Source organism: Eschrichtius robustus, chromosome 7 (assembly GCF_028021215.1).
Source record: "Eschrichtius robustus isolate mEscRob2 chromosome 7, mEscRob2.pri, whole genome shotgun sequence".
Lineage (NCBI taxonomy): Eukaryota > Metazoa > Chordata > Mammalia > Artiodactyla > Eschrichtiidae > Eschrichtius > Eschrichtius robustus.
This window is the reverse complement of record NC_090830.1, coordinates 92,564,236-92,588,705: the sequence shown is the minus strand read 5'-3', so window position 1 is coordinate 92,588,705 and position 24,470 is coordinate 92,564,236. Positions and strand designations below refer to the sequence as shown.

Below are 24,470 nucleotides of genomic sequence, written 5' to 3'. Positions count from 1 at the left end.
AAATCAACATTTTCATGAAGGCAGCCTCCCCGACTCCTGCCAATCAGTGTTCTCTCTCTCCGTGAATGTCAGCACCACCCACCCGCCTCTGCGAGGCACAACCCTCCTCCCGTCACCTGCTTTGTCCACTGCCTCTCCACACACAGCCATCACCAACGATTGTCACCTACCTGCAATAACAATGGGGATCTTGGTGCTATAAAGTAGCGTCCATCTCCCTACACTTTTATCGATTTATTGATTCGCTTCATCCACTCATTCTTTTGATAAATATTTATCGAGTGCCTGCTAGTACACTGTTGATTTTTTGTCACCTTGATTTTTAGTAGCTTTAAACACTTAATTGAAACATAGATTATATTTAGATAGCATCTCCTAGTCTCCAAAGGGCTTTCTCATTTCTCATAACAACACAGTGGAGTAGGAAAACAGAGATCAATAGATCCATTTTTCATATGAGCCAGCAGAACCCAACTTACTCAGGGATACCCCACAAATTCCCATCGGGGATAGGATGGAACCTAGATGGCAGGTCTCACATTCACTGTACTTTCAACTTCACTCTGCTCCCTCCACCAACTCACCAGGTGACAAAGTTAATTGATTCTCCCTCAGAACCTTGGCCAGTGGTTCTCAAGTTTGGCAGACATCAGAATCACGGAGGTCTTTTAAAGTGCAGAGTGTTGGGCCTGCCTGCAGAATTTCTGACCCAGCAGGTCTAGGGTGAGCCTGAGAATCCACATTTCTAACAATTTCCCAATGAGCCTGATGCTGCTGGTCTAGGGACCACACCTTGAAAACCACTGATGTGGGCTAATCCTTTCACCTGTGCTCTTACCCACATTTCTTTTTACCTCCTTGGAGGAGAACCTTGACCCTACCTATGTTTTCTCCCTTGATGCCCCTTTGAGCAGAGACAGCTACCTTCCATATAAGGTATAAGGACCATCATTTGTGTCCTTGACGTTGACAAGAAGATATACAATGGTGCCCACGCGGAGGCTGCTTAGTTCTCAAGCTTCTGCCAGCTGACTAAAGAGATTTGTCATGTGGGTGCTTGTCAAACTCCACTGTTAGAATCTCACTACCTCTCAGAACTGTTCAAAATATGGCAGAGGAAAGTAAAGTTTATGGAGAATTTAGAGACTCTTGTCCATCCTTTCCTCTAGATACCCCCAAAGACTAATTCCTGGATTGAGCCAAACCAGCTGAGAGCTCCCACCTGGCCCCATGGTATGTCCTCCTCTGCACAAGGCCTTGAGAGACACTGGTTTAGTGACCTGTGCATTGGGCTGGGCCACCACGCACACCTGGGACCCTACAGGAAACGGCCTCTGAGAGCACACTGTGAGCTGCTGTGAGTGGCAGCCTCATCGCTGGTACCAGGAGGAAAGTCTCTCCCAATTTGTACCCAGCATCATCATGCTTTCGCTGAACAGATGGCTTGGCTTTGCCTCATGGACACTGCAGCTCTTAGAACTAGTTGTGATTGTCTCTTCTCTTTGGCCACTAGGGGACTTGACACCAGCTCTTTGACCCTCCTTGGAGGTCTATGGGCCACCCACCTGTCTATTTCCACCTTGTTTCATTATCATACTTATTTGGAATGTGTGGGGGTTTTTTTTATATATATAAAGTTATTTTATTTATTTTATTTTTGGCTGCATCGGGTCTTCTGTGTGGGGTTTTGTTATGTTATATGACAGCATTTGACCCTTCCTGAAGCATGACAGGTACTGGAAGACAGGTGGAACTGTGGACAGACAGCTGAATATGCAGAGAGATGAAGGCACTGGAAAGCTCATTGCTGGTCAGTGGCAGACACTCTACCCACCAGGCCAGATGCAGCTCTGCACAGAGACGATGAGAGTAAATGTCTAGACCACAGCCTAGAGGGCAGACCATCTGATTTTGTTTCAGAACTTCAAGATGTCCTGTTGGAAGGGGTTTTCAAATGTTACAGACACCAGATATGCCAATTTTTTCTTGCTAAATTAGCTTAAAAAATTAATGAATTCATAAATAAACCCAAAACTGGCTCTGAGCTTTGCGAACTAATATCTTCTGATAGCATTGTAATTGGTACAATCTTTTCCAGGAGAAATTTTCCAAAATATATTAAAGTAAATACAAAAGTTCGTACTGTCCTTAATATCTAACATAAATATGAAAAAAAATACTCATATGCTGTTCATCATAGCAGTGTTTCTCATTACATGATGAAAAGGCTAATAATGACATAGGCGATATGAAATATTAGGGAGTAATCAAGTATTGGTCAACAAAACTATAGAGCAACATGAAAAATATAATTTAATATTAAGTAAAATCAAAGACATAAAACTAATTGTTGGACATAAGAACAATTATGATAAGAAATATTCCTGGAAGAAATGATGACAGTGTATATGGTAATGAGATTTAAAATGATAGTTTCATCTTGCCTCTATTTTCCAAAACATTTTATTATGTGGTCATATTATTTCACTTTAGTAAAGTACATTAAATAAAATTTTAAGTGTTACCACTGATAGTAGAAACTCAAGTTGTTCAAGAGCATATACAGGCAGCCCACAGGCCTTGGCTCAGGGCACGTGCAGAGATGCCAGAGATGGACAGAAGTAAACAAAAGCACAAACCATGGCTCTTGTATGGGCAGCGGCTGCCAGGCCCACAGGAGGGTCAGGGGAAATGAATGTCCAGTGTGCCAGAATCTCCAAGTGTCCATGGGTCAAATTCCACACACCAGCTGTTGGTCCAAAGCTTTTATTGTCAGACCATAACCTCGTAGAACACTTGGCCCCGCCCACTAGCCTGTGGTCTAGACAGTTGCTGGCTGGACTTTTCCACTGAACACAGAAACCAGCCCACAATTACAGCTGAATCACATATTTGAATATGGAGCAGAATTTGTCTCATTTCGGGTGGCTTTGATTTTCCGAATCTTGGGAAGATAAATAAATATGACTGAATAAGAAGCATCATCTGTGTGATGGTCACGGATGAGTCGTTAAACAGCCATCCTAGCCTTCAGAACCACGTCCAGGGCGATGGGCAGTGGGCTGGGGCCTCCTCTTTCCCTCTTAGCTCTCCTTCTGCAAGTGATACTTTGAGACCAAGTGATCCTGGGAAGACCATACATTACACGGGACATGGACATCTTTAGGTTCTCAATGACATTCATGGACTCCTCCCTTTGAATATTTTCTCCTACTTCTCACCAGTGGAGTAGCCTCTGATATGTTCCGTTTTAAAGGGAAGCTCTCTGATCCGTGGAAAACTCAAAGTTGTGACTTGGCGCTCCTCGACCATCCTGAGTGGGCTGGATGCTGCAGAATATCCTGGACCCAGCAAAATCCATTGATGTAAAGCAAATCAGAGAGCCAAGAGCAAATCAAGATGCCACGTCTGATGAGCCTCATCGGCTTGGGAGCTCTAGGAAGCCCAAGTCAAAGATGAACTCCTAGCAACGGCTGCATTTTCCAAAGAGGAACCCCCTCCCCTGAAATGAGAGAACATTTGGAAGCTCAGTCAGTCAATATGGGCCTGGTACTGACCTGAGAAGGAATGGAGAGAATATATTCACCATGACTTTCTTAGCCACATCCAGGCTCAATGAGCCTATTTCACTCAGTGTTTACTCAGGTCCTTTGCAACCAGAGGTTAATGCTCTGAGTTAGGGATTCTGAAAGCAAAATATCACAAGCTTTTGCCGTCTCATTCTCATCCTTCCTATGCTCCTCAGAGCTCCATCCCCGGAAGTCAGGCATCAGCAACCCACATTGCCAGTAAAGCGGTTAATGCTTAAACCAGGTCAAAGGATGGATATTGTCCCTGATTTTAAAGACCTGCAGGATTCGGCCTTACATCCTGCCTGCATGCCCCCAGGTCCCTACATCCCCACCCAAACCATGCAGCTCTTAATGAGAAATCTCTGGGCAGGGGAACTCTATTTGTGTTTTAACTCTCAGTTTTTATGAGGGAAAGTGACTTTCTCCATTGTCCCTAGTGAAGTCACCCAAACCCTCTTGCCTTTTTTCTAAATTCCATCTTTCCAGCATCTTCATCATCTCTGGGACCATTCCCAAGAAGGCCTCTGGCTTCTCTAAATCTCTCCTAAAAGCCTTCCTTTTGTACCAAATGAAAGCAAGCTGACACATTCCTTGGACCCAGAAGTCTCTAGCTTTGCGTGGACTGCAATTTTTCAAGAATTAAAAAAAAAAAACATGTCTTTGAGGAATGAGTCAGCGGCATTAAAGTGACTCCCTGTGCAGGGGATTGTCTCCACAGGCTTGATACCTCGGCCCTGCTCTAGACATTTCCCATACTGGGGAAAGGTCTGAAATGTTAATGCCTTGGGACCCTGCCACAGTTTACAAAAAGCACCTTCACCTTCAAAAGCTTCTGTGTTAAGCAGAGGTGATTAAAACCAGGTCCTTGCCAAGGGCGTTCTTTCACAGTTCTGAACAAGTAAGGAAAAGCAGAGATGATTATCTGGCCAGCTCAGCAGAGATTTGCTCCTTTCTGTAAAAATACACATGCTGACAAAACAACAGCTGTAGATTTACAATTTGTCTGTTTTGATCACCTTTCAGCACAGGAAAACCTGGCTTGTGTACTCCATTAGAGGGGCTGCTGTGGGGATTGTCATGGGAGACAAGGCCCAGCCTGGGACCCAGACCAGAGATCAAGCTCGGTTATCACCTGGAACATCACCCTTGAGATTCATCTGGAATGTCCCAGCACCCCCGGGGCAGAAAGGCCCTCTATTCTCTGTGTTCCTGAAACCCCGTGATTGACTCTTTGGCAACTTATTGTGAGGTGTGTGGTGATGTGTGCATCTGTCCACCTCATCCAATCGCTCATGAGTTCCTTGTATTTCAGTGGGAGGCCATTAAGCCTTTCCTGACCTGTTAAGGGCTTCTCCCTGGAACACCAGGAGAGCTTCTCTTTCTTTTAAAGAGACATAAAATGGGAAGAATCGGTACCTTCATTTTCATCCAGACAAAGCAGTGCTCATCCAGGCTACTGACAAGACAGTCTAAGGCAGACCTCAAAGACGTTGCGGGTTCATGTCCAGAAAACAATAATAAAGCAAATGTCACAATAAAACAAATCACAAGAATTTTTTGGTGCCTCAGTAACATAAAGTTATGTATATACTATACTGTAGTCTATTAAGTGTGCAATAGGATTATGTCTTTTAAAAAGTGTATGTACCTCAGTTAAAATATACTTTATTGTTAGAACAATCATCTGAGCCCTTAGCAAGTCGTAATCTTCTTGCAATAGTAACATCAACGATCACTGGTCACAGATCACCAAAACAAGTATAATAATAATGAAAAAGTTTGAAATATTGCGAGAATTACCAAAATGTGACGGAGACACGAAGTGAGCAAATGCTATTGGAAAAAATGGTGCCGATAGACTTGTTTGACACAGGGTTGTCACAAACCTTCAATTTGTAAAAAACCTTAATATGTGTGAAGCGCAGTAAAACCAAAAAGCACAGTAAAATGAGGTCTTCCTCTAATTGTAAGACAGATCCAAAGGCACTTCCCTTCATAGGCAGAGTTCAACTAAAAAAGTCCCAGTTCATGGATACGGAAGATGCACGAACGCCAGAGGGGTGAGAGGATGCTCTCGCCCAGCACATTTGGCCATTCGGTAGCACCCACCCTCTTTCCCAGAGAGGCCTTAGGAAAGGATGCCCTCCACCATATTAGAAATCCAAACCACGTAATTTAAAACAATGAGGTGCTATTTGCAATCTATAAAATTAGCAAAGTTTTTAAAAATAATAACAATTTTCATAAGACCAAGTTCTAAGGGATACTCTCTTGTACTACTTTGTGTGTGTGTGATGGGAGGGGGTGAGGTGTATTGATACACATTTTCCAAAAATCAGAATATATTCAAGGGTCTTAGTCAGAGGTATAAACAAAGATTTGTGTTTTACCATGTCCACTGAAGCTTTGTTTTAAAACAAGAAATTGAAAACAAACAGCTGTGCAATAAATGTGGTGATGTATTAGTATAAGCTAAGCTGTGCAGAATTAACAAGGAAATGTTGAAATTTCAATGGCTGGACACAACAAAGGTTTATTTTGTACTCGAAGTCTGATGTATGTTGAGCATCTCCAGTCAGCTTTCCCCCAAGCAGAGACCCTTGGATCCGGGCTGCTTCCATCTGCCATCTGCCATCTGCCATCCACTGTCACTGAGGAGGGGACAGAAAAGCCTGGAGAGCGTACTTTGAATGGCTGCGTGGTGCTCCCTCAACCGAACATGCGCTGTTTCACTAAAGCCATTTGTGGCAGAGTCATGTCATGGGTTCTCCACAACTATTCCTCTCCCTGAGCATTTGGGAAATGTGTGTTGCCAGATCTCCTCTGCAGTTTGATTGGACCAACAGGTTGAATTCTGGACAATGGGATGTGGGCAGAAGTGAGGATGGCACTTTGTGCCTGGGACAGCACTCCAGGCTTATCTGTCTTTGGCCAGTTGTACCTTGAATTTCACGTTTTTAAAATGAGTTTCCTCTTGCTCACCAAACTCTCGGAGTCATTTTTTGCTCCTCTGTTTCACACCCACAGAATCCCTCGGCATAGGCTCTCACGTTTATTTCCAAAATACCTCCAGCATCTGACCACCTGTCATCACCTCGACCCTGGTCCAGACACCACCACCTCTGCCTGGATCTCTGCAGTAGCCTCCCCTGCCCCTGGCCCCCTACACTCTAACTCCACACAGCGACCAGAGTGAACTCGTTAAAACGAAAAGCTGGTTATGTCACTCCTCATTCAAAAGCCTTCAATGGCTCCTCATTAGACGCAGAATGAGAGTCAAAGTCATTACAGTTTCTTTTTTTTTATTGATGTATGGTATTGTACAATATTATATAAGTTACAGGTGTACAACATACTGATTCACAATTTTTAAAGGTTATATTCTATTTATAGTTATTATAAAATATTGGCTATATTCCCTGTGCTGTACAATATATCCTCCTAGCTCATTACAGTTTCTGATAAGGTCTTTGTGGCTAGCCTGCCCCTGCCTCTCCACCCCGAGCCCCTGTCCCATTATCTCTCTTTCTCACTTCCTACCGCTCTGCTTCTTGCCCACTTTGCACCACTCACAATGGTCTCCTCCTGACATCCCAGGAGTGCTCCCAGCTCGGGGAGGTGATGCTTGCTGCATGCCCTGCCAGGGACACTCTCTGCCCAGTTCTGCATAGGACTTCCTCCTCACTTCCTTCAGTGCTTTGTTTAAATGCCAACTTCACCATGAGGACTTCACTGAGCCAACTGCTTAAAATTGCAGATGTCCCTCCATGTCTCCTTTCCCTGACTTAATTTTCTGCATAACACATATCACCACTTGACATATTTTACATTTTCCTCATTTTTTCTTTATACTATGTCTCCCCAAATGAGAATGAAGGCTTCATGAGGAAAGGAGCTTGGTCTGTGTTGTTCACTGCTGTATTTCCAAACCAAAGGAGATAGAAGGAAGGGGTAGGGGGAAGAAATAAGCACATTTTCCACACAGTGTGCTTAATCACTGAATGAGGACACATAAAATGGTTCAAAGGATAAAGTTCTGGTCATGGACAAAGCACAGTGTGAGAAAGCTCAGAGGAGAAGAATCAGGCAGAGGGAAAATGGCATTTTTCTTGATGTGAAACTTGCCTTGTTTACATCCGTCCGTATGAGCATCCCACTTACAGCTCTGTGATCAGCCAGGTAACACCAAAAGGCCAGTGAGTTACTGGGTGTGGAGAAAAGCACTTGGGCTGGGGGCCAGGAGACTCTGGGTCAGTCATAGCCATGCTTTGGGTCTAAGATTTTCCTACTGTGAAATTAGAGGGCTGATACTATAAAACATTAAGAGTCTAAAATTCTCCAGGAACTGGATTTTATATGTATAAGTGCGATATTTCTAGTTGGAAAGTGGACTTCACAGAAATTAAGCAGATTCACTGCATTAAAGCACATTTTGATAGCACTCTCTTGTGTATTAGCATACAACAGAAAAAAGATCACCACGTCAGACCAGCAGGACAGAACTTAAGAACCCTTTGTTGAGTCCGGGATACTTTTCTGTATGATTTCTTAGTTAATCTTGGATTGCTGACAACAAATTCTCGAGGGGAACATCGGGGCACAGAAAGGGTAAGCAAGTGTTCAGAGTTAGAAGCGGTACACACCCAGTTAATATTCAACTCTCTGCATCCTGACCTAACTTGAGTGAATATTGGACTTGAGAGGCATAGCATTTTTGGGAGGTCATGCTGCTTCAGAAAAAAACTTAAAAATGCCACAAGTCTTTGCTTTTCTTCACCAACTGTGGCCTAAATACAAGGGTCCTTAGAAGACAACAAGAATGACAGACAAGTGCCAGGTGGAAACAATTAACCCAATGTCCTATCAGCCCAGGTGGCTCCAGGCCCAGACACTCCATCTCCATCCACCAAACTATTATGATGGATAAAGAAGGCCAGTCCCAAAAAGACAGACATTTGAGATTCTTTGAGATTCTAGGTCATGCCCTCATGTCACCTTTTAAAAAGAACCAGCTTGAGGCCAGAGGGCCTTCTTTGAAATTGTGTTCCCTGTCCAAAGTGGACCCTCCAGGCTCCTGTTGGGCTGTGACCAGTGGATGCATTTAATATGGAACAAAAGCAGATGATGGTGGTGTGAGGTTTTAGTGCTGCCATTGCCTTAAATGATAGGAATTGTCATCATGCCCAGAGAAGACAGCTATATTGAGATATCCCTAGAGTCAACATGGGCCACTTCCTCTGCTTCCGGCCTCCACAACTTAGCTTTCCAATGTCCCTTCAGAGAGGCATAAGAATGTGGGCCTGCTCCAAGGAACTGACTGAGAAGCCACAGCTTCTGTGTTTCTAGATGAAAACTGCCCCAGGATCTCAAAATACTCAGAGCAGCAACAGAACTCTGCACTTATTAGCTGTGGAACCCTTAAGATAAGAAGCCACTTTGAGTGCAATGGAGATGCATAATAGAATATCCAAGTTAGAAAGACCAGGGCACCCGGAAGAGAAATAAAATTTTACCTGACTAGATCAACAAACTAAGGAAAGAAAAAAAATCATGACTAAGTACAAAAGTTGTAAACAAAATGGAAGAAATGAATAGCTCAGTATCTATATTTGAAATCAGTGTGAATGGGCTGAATCCAAATGTAAAGACATTCAGATAGCATAAAATTAAAATTGAGCCATAAACCATCTAGAAAAAACCTAAACATTAAAAACAAAATAATTGAGGACTTCTAGTTCTACAATGATGAAGTAAATATATTTATTCCTATTCCTCCTGCTAAAAAGCTGGACATTATAAAACAAACATAAGAAGGCTGAAAAGCAGAGAGAAAAAGGCAGACTGGCTAGGGACTTCAGAACCCAAACCATGATATGGTGGTGAGTTCCTTGGGTTTTCTTTTGCATTCACATATTTTAGACTGGGTGCTAGAGAAGACAGCAAGCTGGAAATGCCAATAGGTACAGAAACAAGGGCCCACCAATCCTATTTTTTTTATAGCCGAAGGACCAGAATTGGGGTAGCATTACAAGACAGAAAAGTTTTTGACAATTACAATTTTACTCCAGCCAGACACCACAGAAAAACCTGCAGCCCCACCTTCCTCCCCACCAGCACAGGCAAACACTTCTGCTCTCATTGGGGTGTAATAAGGCTGCCCCCAAACCCCGCCAGCCCTCCTCAAGATGGTGGCAAAGTAAACTAAGTAGGGAGCCTGGAATTCTATCCTCGCTAAACAATAATGAGCTCCTTCCCACTCCCCAGAGTCAGTGGACACCACGTCAGAGCCTGGACTTTAATGCCCACCCAGCAGTAATGGGGCAGCCTTCCCACTCACGGCTGGGACGGTGCCAGGGGATGCCTGCAAAAACACAAGATTTAATGAATATCCAGAGTCTCATAGCATAATAGCTGAAGTGTCTAGGATTCAATTACATATACAGTTAAATATATATATACCTGCGTGTGTTTGTGTGTGTGTGTGTATATATATATACATGCTTTAAAATATATGAGAAAGTTTGTTCTGTAATATTAACGGTGATTATCTTAAATAGTGGGAATTCAGGTGATGCTCACTTCTTCATAGAAAACAGAACAGGATCACTTTCTCGTTGTTCCTGTGTCCTCTGGGCAGTCATTCCCGTGAAGTGATGCCTGCAGTTGTCCCACAGGCCCTTGGGAGGGCAGGGGGACGCTCTAGAGACAGGTGAACACACTTCTCTGTCGGGACCACTTGAACAACACTGAACTTGACACTGAGAATTGTCCCTGAGAAATGACGTGTTTTATTTTCCCTCATTGGGGGCCATGCCAGCGGCATTCATGCTGCACTTGCTAAATACCTCGAAAGCAGGCTGGGGCTGCAGCCAAGTCAGGCAAACGGCTGGCTGGGTGCCAGTCTCCCCAAGGGTATTCTTGGAACCTCTGGCTGAATCCTCAGAACCTGGTATCCCCTGTGGCCCAGACCAGGCAGCCAAGACTCCCCTCCCAACCGCTGTACCAGAACAGGCCAGGGGTTATGCAGAGGCAGAGAGAAAGAAGCCAGGGATGAGGTGGCTGAGATCGGTCCTTTTTAACATTAAAAGAAAATCCAATTGTATTTCTGCAGGCCCTGAAGAAATGGAAAAAAAACCCAGAGGCCTTTACTGACACAATTAATACTTTACTTAAAAGTCAATAGTCAGGGGCTTCCCTGGTGGCGCAGTGGTTGAGAATCTACCTGCCAATGCAGGGGACACGGGTTCGAGCCCTGGTCTGGGAAGATCCCACATGCCGCGGAGCAACTGGGCCAGTGAGCCACAATTACTGAGCCTGCGCGTCTGGAGCCTGTGCTCCGCAACAAGAGAGGCCGCGACAGTGAGAGGCCCGCGCACCGCGATGAAGAGTGGCCCCTGCTTGCCGCAACTGGAGAAAGCCCTCGCACAGAAACGAAGACCCAACACAGCCATAAATATAAAAATAAATAAATTAATTAATTAATTAATTTAAAAAGAAAAAAAAAGTCAATAGTCAAGCCAATGTTTCTACATCAAACCAAGCTCGATGAAATGCAAATAGCCTACAAAGAATCTGCTGATTCTTTTGAGAGACCATAGTCAACCTAGTAAGCAGACTGGCTGCACAGCAGAAGTGGAACCACCCTGGAAGGGAAATGGGGACTTGGAATGTGCTGGCAGAGGACTGGGGGTCAGTTTCCTGGAGCCATAGACCACCAGGGCAATCAGAATCAGCCAGCCCCTCAGTAATCAGGAACTGGACCATCACATAGGGCAAAAATAAGACAGCACCTTTAAGGGAATATCCACCTAAAAGCCTGCATCCTGTGTTAGTATGGTGGCGATTATTCTTCAAGGGGTGTGTATGAGTGTGTGTGTGCATGCACTATTTGTGTATGCATATAATTTTTGTGACTCAGTTTTTTCACTTAATAGATTTTGATCATCCTGCCTTCTGCACAGATATAGATTAACTCATCCTGCCTCCACTGCCAAGCGAATTAGGAGTTCATTGCAGGGCTGAGTCACTGGGTTGGAGTTTCCTGGTTTATGGTGTAGGCCAGAGTCAGCCGAGGTTCCCTGTGCCCCTGTCCACTGGGGCTCAGAGCCTGCAGGCACATCCTCTTCCTCCACACACAGGCTGAGCAAAAGGAAGCTCGGCAGGCCATTAGCAGGGTCCCCAAAGTCTTTCCCTCTGACCCTGCTTTCTGCATGATCCCCAGCACTCCCAGCCCTGATGCCCTAAGTTGAGTGAATTACAGGCTCTCTGCAGAAGCCCATCCCTTCCCCCTCAGATATGAATCCTAAATATCTGGATATCACTGGCTCCAATGCCATCAGCCTCCTATCCTACAAAACTTCCTTGATGTCTCAGGACCATTTATGGTATCATTTTCAGTCTTCCAACCGCTTTGCAGACATTTTTCAATTTCTCCATTTCCAAGATAAACACAGGGACCCAACTTACTAATGTGAAACTGGAAAATGTGCATTCTCAAAGCACCATGGGAAGACAGAAGAGCTTGTTCAAGGGCTCAGACCCATGGAAGAGCATGATGTAGCCAGAGAATCTTAAGAATGTGGGTAGTGGAAAGAGCAAAGGACAGTGGGAACGTTCATTCAATAAGCATTTATAGAGCGCCAGGTTTCTGCAAAGTGGCAGGGGACAAAATGAAAGGGACAGCCAGGGGCCAGAAGGTATAGGACTTTGCGAGATCCACGTGACATTTCTTCTGTGGTGTTAGGGTCCTCTGGAGTTACCGTTGTCACATGATGGTCAATGTCCCTAACCAGACCCTGTAGCACCACTGGGAGCAGGTGTCATGCTGGTCCAGCTTCATAGAGCAGGAGAGGCCGCCACAGAGGTGAAGCCCTTGGCCAGAAGAAAGCTCAAATAGTGCGAAGTTCCACTAAAACCCAATTTTTAAAATTTTTTAATTTTTTAAAATTTTTTCTTCCAGTTTTATTGAGGTATGATTGACACACAGCATAGGATGGGTTTAAGGTGTACAGCAGAATGATTTGACTTACATACATCATGAAATGATCACAATACATTTAGTGAACATCTATCATCTCCTATAGATACAAAAGAAAAGAAAAAGAAAAATATATATTTTCCTTGTGATGAGAACTCTTATGATTTGCTCTCTTAACAGCTCTCATATATAACATACGACAGTATTAATTATATTAATCATGTTGTATATTATATCCCTAATATTTATTTATCTTATAACTAGAAGTTTGTACCTTTTGACCACCTTTGTCATTATACAAAGATATTACATTATTATTGATTGTAATCCCCACACTGTACATTTCATCCCTGGGACTCATCAGTAAAACTCAATTTTTAAGTAAAGTTATGGGATCAGAAATCCAAACAGTGAGCACTTAAGAGCAAGGATATATAAAACAAGAAAGTGCTGCACTCGGCACTTTTTTGGATGGGTGAGAGTTATGGCCATTGTGCTTTTAGTGCCTGGGAAGGGTTATAAAGAGCCGGGGGAAGGAGATTTTCCATATGCTCTTTCAAACACACACACACACACACACACACACACACATTTTAACACTCTTGATTTTTCAGATGTTCCAAAATTTTAAACAAATGAGTTACTTGGATGGAGACGTGGAGTGTGCCAGTTTTCACCAGCAACCAAAAGAACCAAAAGTATGAACATGTGAGGCAGCTTCAGGACACAAAGCAGGAGTCTGACCCTTGGTGGAAAGAGTGGGTCCCCCTCAGAGCCAGGCACTGGGAGGACAGGCATGTGAAGAAGGGTTCCCACATAGGAGCCTTGCTTCACTAATTGGACAGAACACCTGGATATGGGATTGTGAATATCCACCCTTCCTGGTGCTCCCAGACAGATCCTTCCATGTACGAGTCCAGTGCCCAGCTGTGGGGAGAGGAAGCTCTGGAAAGTCAGGAGAGCATTCTTGTTTCCCATTTAGGCTGGTCTTTGGGACATGAGGGGTGGGAGTCAGATCTGGAGGGACATGTCCTACTTTACAGTCAGTTTTAGAAGGAACCTTCTCCAAAGGAGGGTGAGGATGGGCAGGGTTAGAGACCAAGGTCCCTGGAAGGGAAGACAAAAGGTAAATCTGGAGGCAGGTCTTGGGGGTTGCTGTGATAAGTCCCCTTGCTTCATCTTCAGACCATTCCTATTGCCCCTCGCCTTCCCCGGTTGACCACTTGAAAAGCTTCCATGTGACCCTGGCCTGGCCTGAGACCTACTGATTCACAGAGATCCCCAACTGGAGAAAATGCACAGGAGTAAGTAGGAGACCTAGTCAAAGGGAAGACCAGGTCAGGGATTCGCTTTTATTTTAGTCTAAACCACAGACAAGGAAAATCAGAACTTTCTCTTATTCAGGGTCCCCCATCCACAGGCTCTTCTTTTCCAGTAAAAAAAAGCTGAGCTGGGAGATATTTCAGGATTCCACAGTCATGTCTTTCACCAACACACAATTCATTCTTGTCTTGGAAATGATCAAAGGAAACCTGCTTATAAACAACACTGCCATATGACCAGAACCAGGAGAAAGATTGGGGAAGAGGTGTTCTCATGCCCAGGGGCTGCTTCGCCATGCTCGGAGGGCATTTGCAGAAGAATGAACAATAGAAATATGTATTTATCATTCATTCATCTATCTATTCTTCAATCAATAGCTATTTTCTGAGCATGTTGGGCACTGAGGGCAAGGGAGAAAGACAACAATTAATTCATTTAACAAATATATATTGAGTACCTACTGCACATAATAATTGCATAAATATTGTGTGTCATCACTTGGACTCCAATCACACAAGGGGACTGTCTATGTTCCAGGGAGTAAAGGTGCACCTGTATTTGTTAGGTTATGTCTATACCCCAACTTTGGTGGACCTCATGCAGGTTTAGCCAACGATCATTCCTCTAAGGTTGATAAGGTTATGATGCTATGGAATAAGAAAGCAACTGCTGTGTTGTAATGGCTAGGACAGATTTGACAAGACAGGAACTTCCTGCTACAGGGAGCAAACGATGTGTCACCTTCAACAAATGGAGAAAATGCTGTAATCTGTTCAATTACCAAAGCACAGCTCCACTTATGATGTAATTTGGAATTCTAGGTCTACCGAGTCTTATGCTCTTTATGGATTTATGCCTGCCAAAGAGATGATTTTCAACTTGAAATGTGATCAGTGTTTGACTTTGGAACTGGCATTCTAATGTAGCTTATTTAGTCCTCATGGCCATATATTAATGCTAGCTAGGTTTAGAAATCTGAGGGACAAATGGAATCACGGGATATTTTTAAATGCAACCCTATTTCTAAACCAGTAACCTCTGATCCTACATATTTTGCTTGGTGCCCAGGTTGGGAGCACGTTTTTACTGCCATGCATGCTCCCAGCTTGTGCGTTAATCATGGGTACAAGTTTGGTATTATGCCAGCCCTGTGCTGGCAACCATTTTTGGATGGACTATTTCCAGCGAAAACAATAGCTTACCAAGCAGTTTTAAGGGAAGTGCCCGGTTAGGAACATAAATTCACAATGGTTGGTAGATCCTCAGCTTTAAGGAAAAAACTAATCATCAGTTCCAAGCTGCCTGAGAAGAAACCACTCCAGAATAAGAAATCACAACCAGGAAATGATAAGCCATTATCAAAAGCAGTCCTTGAAAATCAAAGGAAATACGAGACTAAGAAAGCTGCAAAGCAGGAAATGACAAGAACCAAGATATGGCACCTACCCCTGCCCCACAGAGCACACCAAGGAACACTGTATCTCGGTTAACATCTGGAGACCGTGAGACAGATGAAAAATTCAAGATCCTAAAGAAGACCCGAAAGCAACTAAACCTTGAAAGAGCAAGCAGCAACTGAAACATGGCTAGAAAAACAATGACTTGGAGAAAATTTTAAAAGATACCACCCTGCTCCAGGTAGATTTGGAATTGGTTATGTTAAAGATTCAGAGAAGGTGAGTTTTAGCATAAATCAGTGGAAACACAACCTGTGTATTAAACCCTGTAGAGCACTCTGAAGGTCGCCTGGCCACCGTATACCCATACTTACTGCTCATCTATAATGCACCCATTTATCTAAGATTTGGCATATATGTGAAATTAGTTAATAATGTCCACTAAATTGACTTTTCCTACCTCTCAATACATGTTATAGAAAAGAGACATGTGTCATATTTTAGATTGCACGTATAAGTGATATCATATGGTATTTGTCTTTCTCTTTCTGACTTATTTCACTTACTATGATAATCTCTAGGTCCATCCATGTTGCTGCAAATGGCACTATTTCATTCTTTTTTATGGCTGAGTAATATTCCATTGTATATATATATGGCATATATATATACACACACACACACACACACACACACACACACACACACACACATTCATCTGTCGATGGACATTTAGGTTTTCTCCATGTCTTGACTATTGAAAATGGTGCTACTATGAACACTGGGGTGCAAGTATCTTTTCAAATTACAGTTTTGTCTGGATATATGCCCAGGAGTGGGATTGCTGTGCTCATATGGCAACTGTACTTTTAATTTTTTGAGGAACCTCCATACGGTTTTCCATAGTAGCTGCACCATTTTGCATTCCCACCAACAGAGTTGGAAGGTTCCCTTTTCTCCATACCCTCTCCAGCATTTGTTATCTGTAGACTTTTTAATCACGGCCATTCTGACCTAGCACAGGGAAATATATTCAATATCCTGTGATAAACCACAATGAAAAAGAATGTATATATATGTATAACTGAATCACTTTGCTGTACAACAGAAATTAACACCTTATAAATCAACTATACGTGAATAAAATAAATTTTAAAAAAGAATTATAAAATACAAAAAAAATTAAATTAAATAAACCTTTGAGAAAATGCAAAAGAAGAAAAAAGAAAAGAGACGTGAATTTCTTAGCTAAGCTCAAGAAATTGAAAGTCAGGTATCATTGTTATTCAGTATGATTTACCATCTATGGATAAAGGCATTTTAAATTTAAATAAATGTAACCCATTAGATCGGTTAAAAGTAGTGCAAAACAAGCAAGGTGAACTAAAGTTTGTTTCTCTAACTTTAGAATGAATATTAGTTTTCTCCTGAACTTGTTGATCAGCATAAACTCAACAGAGTAATTTTAAAGAAAACTGAATTGCTTTATAGCTCACTTCCTTCAAGAATCTTTAAAGTTTTCATTCTTAAACCAAGACTCAGGCTTTGCTCTAGCCAGTGAGGAGCCTGAATATATGTGTAGGTGTCATTTCTCCTCACAAAAAGGAATTGAGGCAATCTTTTTGGTGGCCTGGAATGGTCAGAGATGGCACTGGACACAAAATTCTGGTGTGCGGGAACCCCACCCCCTATTTATTTGTGCATATGTACTTTGTGCCTCCCATGAGCTAAGCTTTGTCTAAACATAGTCGAGATATAATAAAAAGTCCCGTGTGGGGACTCTCAGGAAAGACATTAATAATATATGTTAAAGTTTCTAGCAGGTAAAAGAACTTAAAAGAACTAAGAAACAAACACAAAAGAATGAGAACATGGAGAAAAGAATACAATGTGGCAAGAAAGAGACCTCCAGAGAAACTGCTTTGAGAAACCAGAGGGTGGGCTCCCCGCAGCTCCTGACTGGGAATGACCCTTGCGGAGGAAGCCAAGGAAGTCACGTTTCCTCCAGCTCCAAATTCATGGTGGTCTGGACACCAAAATGCTCTGCAGGAGCAGGGATCTGTGAAGCACCCAGCAGAGGCAGGTGTTGGCTGAAGTTTCTGGGGAGGGTACTGTCTACCCTTAGAGTGGTAAGTCTTCCCTGGTTTTTCTCCATTTTCCGTTTTTATCTTGAATGCAAATTTGAGTTGTTCGCACTGTTGCAGGACACAGGATTCATTTTTTAAACTTTATGTAGCTGTTCCTACCACCCATGCTGTAACTCATTTGGAGAACTATGCTCCTTCCCTGTGTGGGTGACATGATGCTGTCCTCAAACTTTATAACGTGGAAAGCAAGCTGTGATGGGGGGGGGGGTGTTCCTGCTGTCGTGCTCTTTATTGCTGCATTGATGATGACCAGGGAAACAGGATGCTGATGCCATAGGACACCTTCAGACTGAGGTCACTGGGAAGTAAATGGTTACTTAGAGCAACAGCTGCTTGGAGAGGTGGGAATCTCTCCCGACGGGAAAAGGCGATTCTCCTGGATGAAATAAAGGCTCTCAAGGCAAAATGTCTTGCCATTGCCCAAGGAGGGATAATAGAAATAAAGGGCTTAATTTCCTTCCTGTATATCTTAGTATAAGCCACCCAAGCCAGCTATGGCCCTGGTTTCCCAGCACAGAACCTCTGATGAGGTGAGCCAGACACCACATGAAAAGCAAAGGGCAGCATCTACTGAAGGGAAACAGACCTTCCCTCCAGTCCTAGAGAAAGTGTTAGAATTCCTCCTTGCACTGCTGTAGCCCTATGACCCACATCCTTTCCTTAATTCTTTGGCAAGAGAAACTGCAGGAAAAGCCTTCACTTCCCTCAGCTCCTGGAAAACCATTTGGAGTCTGGTTCCTGTCATCCCTGCAACAGGGTCCTTTCCCTGGGAGAACCTGATTAAGTAACGTGACCAAGAGATTTATTCTCAGGCTTGAAACCAGAGATAAAGGAAGGGCCTGGGAAGGCAAAGGAGAAATAAGAATCATGTTGAACTTCACAGGTTCCATTTGTGGTTTGGGAGGGGGATAGGGGGAGGGAAAAAGAGAAAAGAAAGATGTTTCTGCCTTTGCTTCTGCTCTACTCCAGCTAGGAAAGCATACAGTGGTCCATCCTGCCCGACTCCTCACGTTGCCCGGTTGGTGGAGGTGTGGTGACCCAGGTAGCACATCTGTCATTCATACTGTCTCAGAATCAACATGATACGATCTCAGGCCTCAGGGAATCTGCTCTGTATCCATTCTATAATCAGAAGCTGTCATTTTGGTCACATACAGTTTATTGAGCCCTTTCACATTTGTTCACTCAAATCAGTTAACTGAGAGACAATGTGGGCAAAGCACTGTGGGAGACTCTGGGCTCTAATAGTGAATAAGACAGGAATGGCTGTGTCCTCAGGGAGCTCCTAGCCTAGTGGGGAGAGAGGCATGAAAAAAGTTGATAAGTCAATGATAGTGAAGTAATTGTATGTTGTGATAAATGTTGTGAAGAAAACAAATAGAAGCTAAGATGCAATATATGTTAAATATTGTATAAATGCAAATGGGTGCAATTCCTAAATTAAAAGGCAGAAGGGGAAATGGGAGTGAGGGCATTAAGCCCTGGATACAGGGTCATGTTTGGAGGGGATGAAAATGTTTTGGAACTGGCCGTCTGTGCATGGAAGAACTTATATATTGAATAGTTTAGTGTATGTTGGTGGAATGGGCCACCAACAATATTAGTGACCTTCAAACGCCAGGACGTGTAGTTCTTTCCTCTGAGTGGTTCAGTTGTTCCAGAAAAAGACCCTACAATCTCCCATGTTGGAGATGGAAGACTAAGGATGTCTCTAAATCAGTTAGCAACTAACTTAATTTTCCTTTTTCTCACCCAATTTTCTTATTTGCCTGTCTCCAAATACAGAGTCTCTTTGTTCCAGTTTCTTTAGCAAAAGAAATCTCAAGTGTCCTCTTTGGGTGACAGAGGTGGCTATATAAATTGTGGCACCAAGTGCAAAATGAAAATGTGAGTCCCTTGTTCAAAAAGCTGGAGAAAAATGTTGTTAAAAGTTCTTAAATGTAAAGCTTTTCCCTTGTTCCATGATCTGAACTGTCCTAAAATCATTTAGAATTATGGGTTCAAGTTTTTATTAGTTGTCATTAATTATTTTAAAAATTAATACTTTTTAGAATTAATAATTAACTATTTCTTTGGCTGACCACTACTCCCTATATTCCAAGTCTTCTTCAATTTAACATGGCAACAGTTTTGAAGATATTGCTCTATTGCTTTCAGAAATCCTCTCTTGCTTTTGAGAAATATAATTCCAATCTGATTCTTTTTCCTTTATAGAGAAATTACAATCTCTATTATTTTGCTTTATTAGACTTTAGGACACTCTTTTTCTGAAACGTCATCACGATGTGTACATGTGGCTTGTCTGTTACATTTGTCCTACCTAACACCCAGTGGTCTGTTTGGATTTGAGGACTTCTGTCTTCATTTCTGAAAATTTTGTCTTCTGTTATTTATTCCTCCCTTCAATTCTGTTTTGTTATTTTTTTCCCCTTGCCGATTGAATTAGGCAGAATTTGGAACAATATGATAAGCCCTCTCTGTCTCACCATGCTCCTTTAACACTTTCCATTTTCTTATCTTTGGGGCTATATTTTGGAAGAATTCTTTGTTGACATCCTCCAGCTTACAAATTCAATTTTCAGCTACATTAATTCTGCTCTTTAACCCACTTTTTAATTTCTTTGACCTTATTTTCTTTTCTCCAGATGTCTAAGAGTTTTGAATTAATTTATTTAGAAAATACTCTCACTTTTGCATTATTATATCATTTGATAACATTGATTATACTTATTCTAAAGAATTATACTTATTCTAAATTATTCTTGTTTTGATGCTTTAAACTTTGCTTCCTGAAGCAATATCTTTTTCATGTAATTTGTAATTTCACTGCAGTTTCAAAGTAATTTGACATGTCCTTCTGATGATGTTGATTTTCTTCCAGTGTTTGGAGGTTCTTGGTTGTGTGAACATCTTTGCATTTGTTTCCTTGACTGTGGAATAGATGGACATATATAACTTCTGAGTTAGGTTTGCCAGATAGATAGGTATAGATATGTAGAGAGAGAGATATAGATGTAGATATGATATAGATAGATAGATATTGAATGAATGGCATCAGTCTTCCCAGGAAGACAGTCTATTCTGGTATTTAAATATTCAATATTTCATGTATTTTGGGTAGTGGACTAACCAGCAATGCCAATTACTAACTCTCTGACTTTGAGTAAATTATGTGTCTTCTCTGCTACTCAACTTTCTAATCAGAAAAATGGGTACAGCATAAGAATTAGGTGAAGATTAAGTGTAACCTTGCAAATCTGTACACTAGTGCCTGGCATATAGTAAACAGTAACACAAATGCTAACTGCTGTTTTAGTTGGTTCAAATCAGAACCCAGGAGTGGAGAAACTGACACCCAAAGAAATGAGTCACTTATGGTAGAACTGGTAATGTGATGATGGATGAAATATTTTGGTGAACAGGAAATGCCCAGTGCCTTGCTCACTGTCCCCTCATTGAAACCTGCCACTCTACCTACGTCTCTTATCCTGAAATGTCAGGTGGGAGTAGCCCTGAGGAACACCATGCAGCCCCAGGCCCGGCAGGAGGAGAATCTATAATCACTGGGTGTTGCAGCTTTCTGCTGAGAACGGGAACCCACGGCGTCCCTTGGGGTTTCCATCCTCCAGGCCCATCTGTGTTTTTATTTTGATTTCCACTGGTGGATTTGAGGACAGCTGAGCATCTTCTTTCCTCCCAAGAACTGAGCAAGGCAAACTGTAGCCAAAATCAGCAGCTGTTGGCTTGCTTAATAGGGAAAATATCTCCCAGAGCTACCAAGGATACATGATAGAAGGGGATTGAAGAAGCTTGAGGTTCTTTTCCCAAGACATAAAGCAAATTTTAGTACAAAAAAATCGCAATGCTCACTTCTACGTGGGGACCTCTATGTGTTTTTCCAGAGGCACTGTCCAACCATTTGCAGTGGGCTGCACTGGTCCATAAATACATCCCCAGTTGTTTCTGCTTGTCTGTTCTTTCTGCATGGCCCCAAAGCTCCTTGGAGCTGAATTCCCAGGATATCCTGCTTTCAGGAGAAGCCCCGCACCCAGCCAGGAGTTCATCCCTTTCCAGACTAGCCATCAATCTTGCCCCCCAGGTCTAAAATCAACCTGTGAGTACAGACTTGGTGCCAATTTGTGGGCATTGGGTTTGCCCAAGTGTGGAGAAGGAGACACAGTGCTGAGAAGATGGGTGGTGACCTTGGATGTTAATTAATGCTACCCGATAGCAGCCAGCTCCTCAGTTACAGGCCTGGCAAATGAGAAACCATACCGGGGCAGGGTAAGCCATCCCCCCCCCCCCCCACCGCCGGCCTCACGTTCCAGTCCTGCTCTCTCCCCCCGTGTTTAGGGCCCCACCCTAGAGTATTTAGTTAAGCCTAATCGCCACCCCTGCCCGCACCACCCCGCTGCCTGGACATCCCCCTCCAGCTGAGCTGCCAAGAGGCAGGCTGACTGCGGGGCGGGAGCAGACTTCCAGCTCTCTGAGCGCTGGAAGGAGCGAATGAGTCCAGCTGAGACCTCTTCTTCTTAAGTGCTTCCAGCCCAGCCAGTCTGGACAGAGCAGATCTGCAAACAGGAGTGAATACGGGTCAGAAGGGAAGGGACAGCCTCTGGAGCTGGGGCCAAGGCTGGAACATTGCCCTTCTAGGCCAGCTTTTACCCGAGACTAGCCTGGCAGCAAATCAAGAACACGATGCTGAATCGGGACTCTGGACAGAGCATCAGAGCTGAGCCGCACACCAGATCAGGCCAGCCTGACATACCGCTGCTCTGGCTGGATTCTGCTCGCCAGAGGCCAGCTTGTTCCCAGCCCACTATTGTGGGACTGTCCTTCCTGCTATAACCTCAACCCTATTCCCGGAATTAGGTCTTATGCAGGTCTCTCTCCTCTTAGGGAAGGGCTTTTCCTGACGATGGTCCGGGCTTTGCGTGGTGCCAGTGACTACTTCAGGATTGCAACTATCAATCAATACAATCAATATAATATCAATATAAAATTATATTAAGATATAAGTTTACAAATGTAAGCAAAGAAAAAGTATAGATTAATTGGAAAGAATGAGATCCAACCTCAGGATTCCCTTGGAACTTGATTTTCTTAGTAAGTTTTACATCAGTTTCCCTATATTTCTGCTTTTCTCTTTCCTATAACAAATAGAATCTGTATGTTTCAGGCATGGGAAAGGATTCTTATCCCTGAGTGTCCACGTGAAAAGGCCGTAAGTACTTACAATGCTGTGGTGTGAGTGTCAACCCCCAAAGCCCTGCTCAGTGACACCAAACTAGTTTGCCAGTTTCCTGATGAATCTCTCATTAGTATAGGCGGACAAGGGCCAACTCAAACCCAGTGGCCCAAGCACCCTTTAACTGGATGGGGGCAGGACAAACGATTCCACTGGACTTAGGTAAACCCTGGAGCTGCTTCCTACGGCACCAGCCGAACTTTTAGCCTTCTGAGAAAGACGGCGCCTGAGATATTCATGGGAATGGGCTTCACAGACAGAGAAGAACACCAGGAAAGAGAAAGCCCCGCACAGCATGTCTATAGCCCAGCCCCCGACTCAGAGCTCCAGCCCTTGCCTTTCATCCTCAGGCCAACCCAATGTGGGTCACCCTCACCCTTGTCTTCAGGGCACGAATGGGACTGTCTGAGTCAGTGATTGGAGCCTTCCCTTCAGATGTTAGGAGTGCAGGAGCGGCTGCAGGTGAAACTCCAGGCCTGGTTCATCAGCTTGAGAATGAAAGCTGAACAAACATCCCCTGCCGGCCATGGCCAGACCCAGCACCCTCCGTGAGCACAGCGTGGCTTTGCTGCCCTCCTTCCGTGCCTCAGAGCCATCGGTGAGGCGCCATAGCCTCTCACTCCTAACCTGTAGAATTACTCATGCTCAGAGGTGAGAGACCCAGTGTGTACCCACCAAGCTCCTGGAAAAAGGGAGCCAGCCTTGGCTCGGGCACCCAGGGTGACATGGTGACTGCTTTCCCACATGGCTGCTCCTGGGGTTGCTAAAACAGAATGAAATGAAATCTGTCCCCTGCAACTTCTACCTACAGATCAAAGTTCTACCCTATGGTGACTACACAGAACCAGTTTGTTTTCTCTACCACATTGTAGTTCTTTAAACATCTGGAGACAGTCATCGTTTTTCTCTCAAGTCTTCTCTTTTTTTCAGATTAGACAGTGCTCTTGGATTACACAGTTTTTTCACACTTCTCTATACAACATGGTTTCTGATTCCTCAAGATGTTAGGCACCTCCTAATATTTATTTTCAAGGTTCTTCCTGTTATGCAATGGACAGTTAAAATATGAAGTTCCAGACCAAGTAGCCAGCACAGAGGACAGCAGAACTCTCTCTTTCTCTGATCCACACTCCATTTCTCCACTAATGCAGTCCAGATTTGCCTTCTTAGCAACGTGATGTTGGCTCCCAATGAAGCTGTAAGACACCCAAACTCCGAAACATTCACTACCTGCTATTTACCCAATTAACTTCTGAATGAAAAATATTTTATGTTATCACTGTTAATTTTGTCTCTACAATTAACACAAATTTAACTCCTAGTCATGGGTCTCCTGAAGGCATTGGAAGACCCTCCTAAAGAAAAGTGTCATGGTGGGTCCAGGCATGTTGCCTAAGATGGGAGAATATACAAGAAGGCAAAGCATCAACATGGTCCAGCTCACCAGATAAGGCCTCACTTATTCCTAGTAAAACGGAGCAGAGAAGACCCCAAAGCATTGAAATGTGGAGATGAGGCAACAGGAAGCCAGTCGGCTCCAGAGAGGATGGGAAGGGGTGTGAGGGTCTCTGGAGGTAAGGGGCAGCCCCGGATGCCTGGGCACTTGGAAGCCAAATGGGAACCAGTGGGTCTCTGGCCCTGGAGGAGGGGCCTGGGTGACACAGGCCTCCTTCCCCACCTCCATCCACAGTAGCTAAGACAAAGGCTTCACTCTGGCTTAGCTACTTCTAGAAGAAAGATTGGTAAGGAGATTGAATGTACACCTCACAAAGGACCCGATTTACTACTCCTAAAAGAAATGTCGAA

At 43.5% G+C, this 24,470-nt stretch overlaps 1 pseudogene; it reads left to right on the top strand.

The window, feature by feature from the left end:
* The first annotated feature begins 14,400 nt into the window (after positions 1 to 14,400).
* Positions 14,401 to 24,470, top strand: part of LOC137767167 (eukaryotic translation initiation factor 2A-like) — a 49,459-nt pseudogene continuing 39,389 nt past the window's right edge.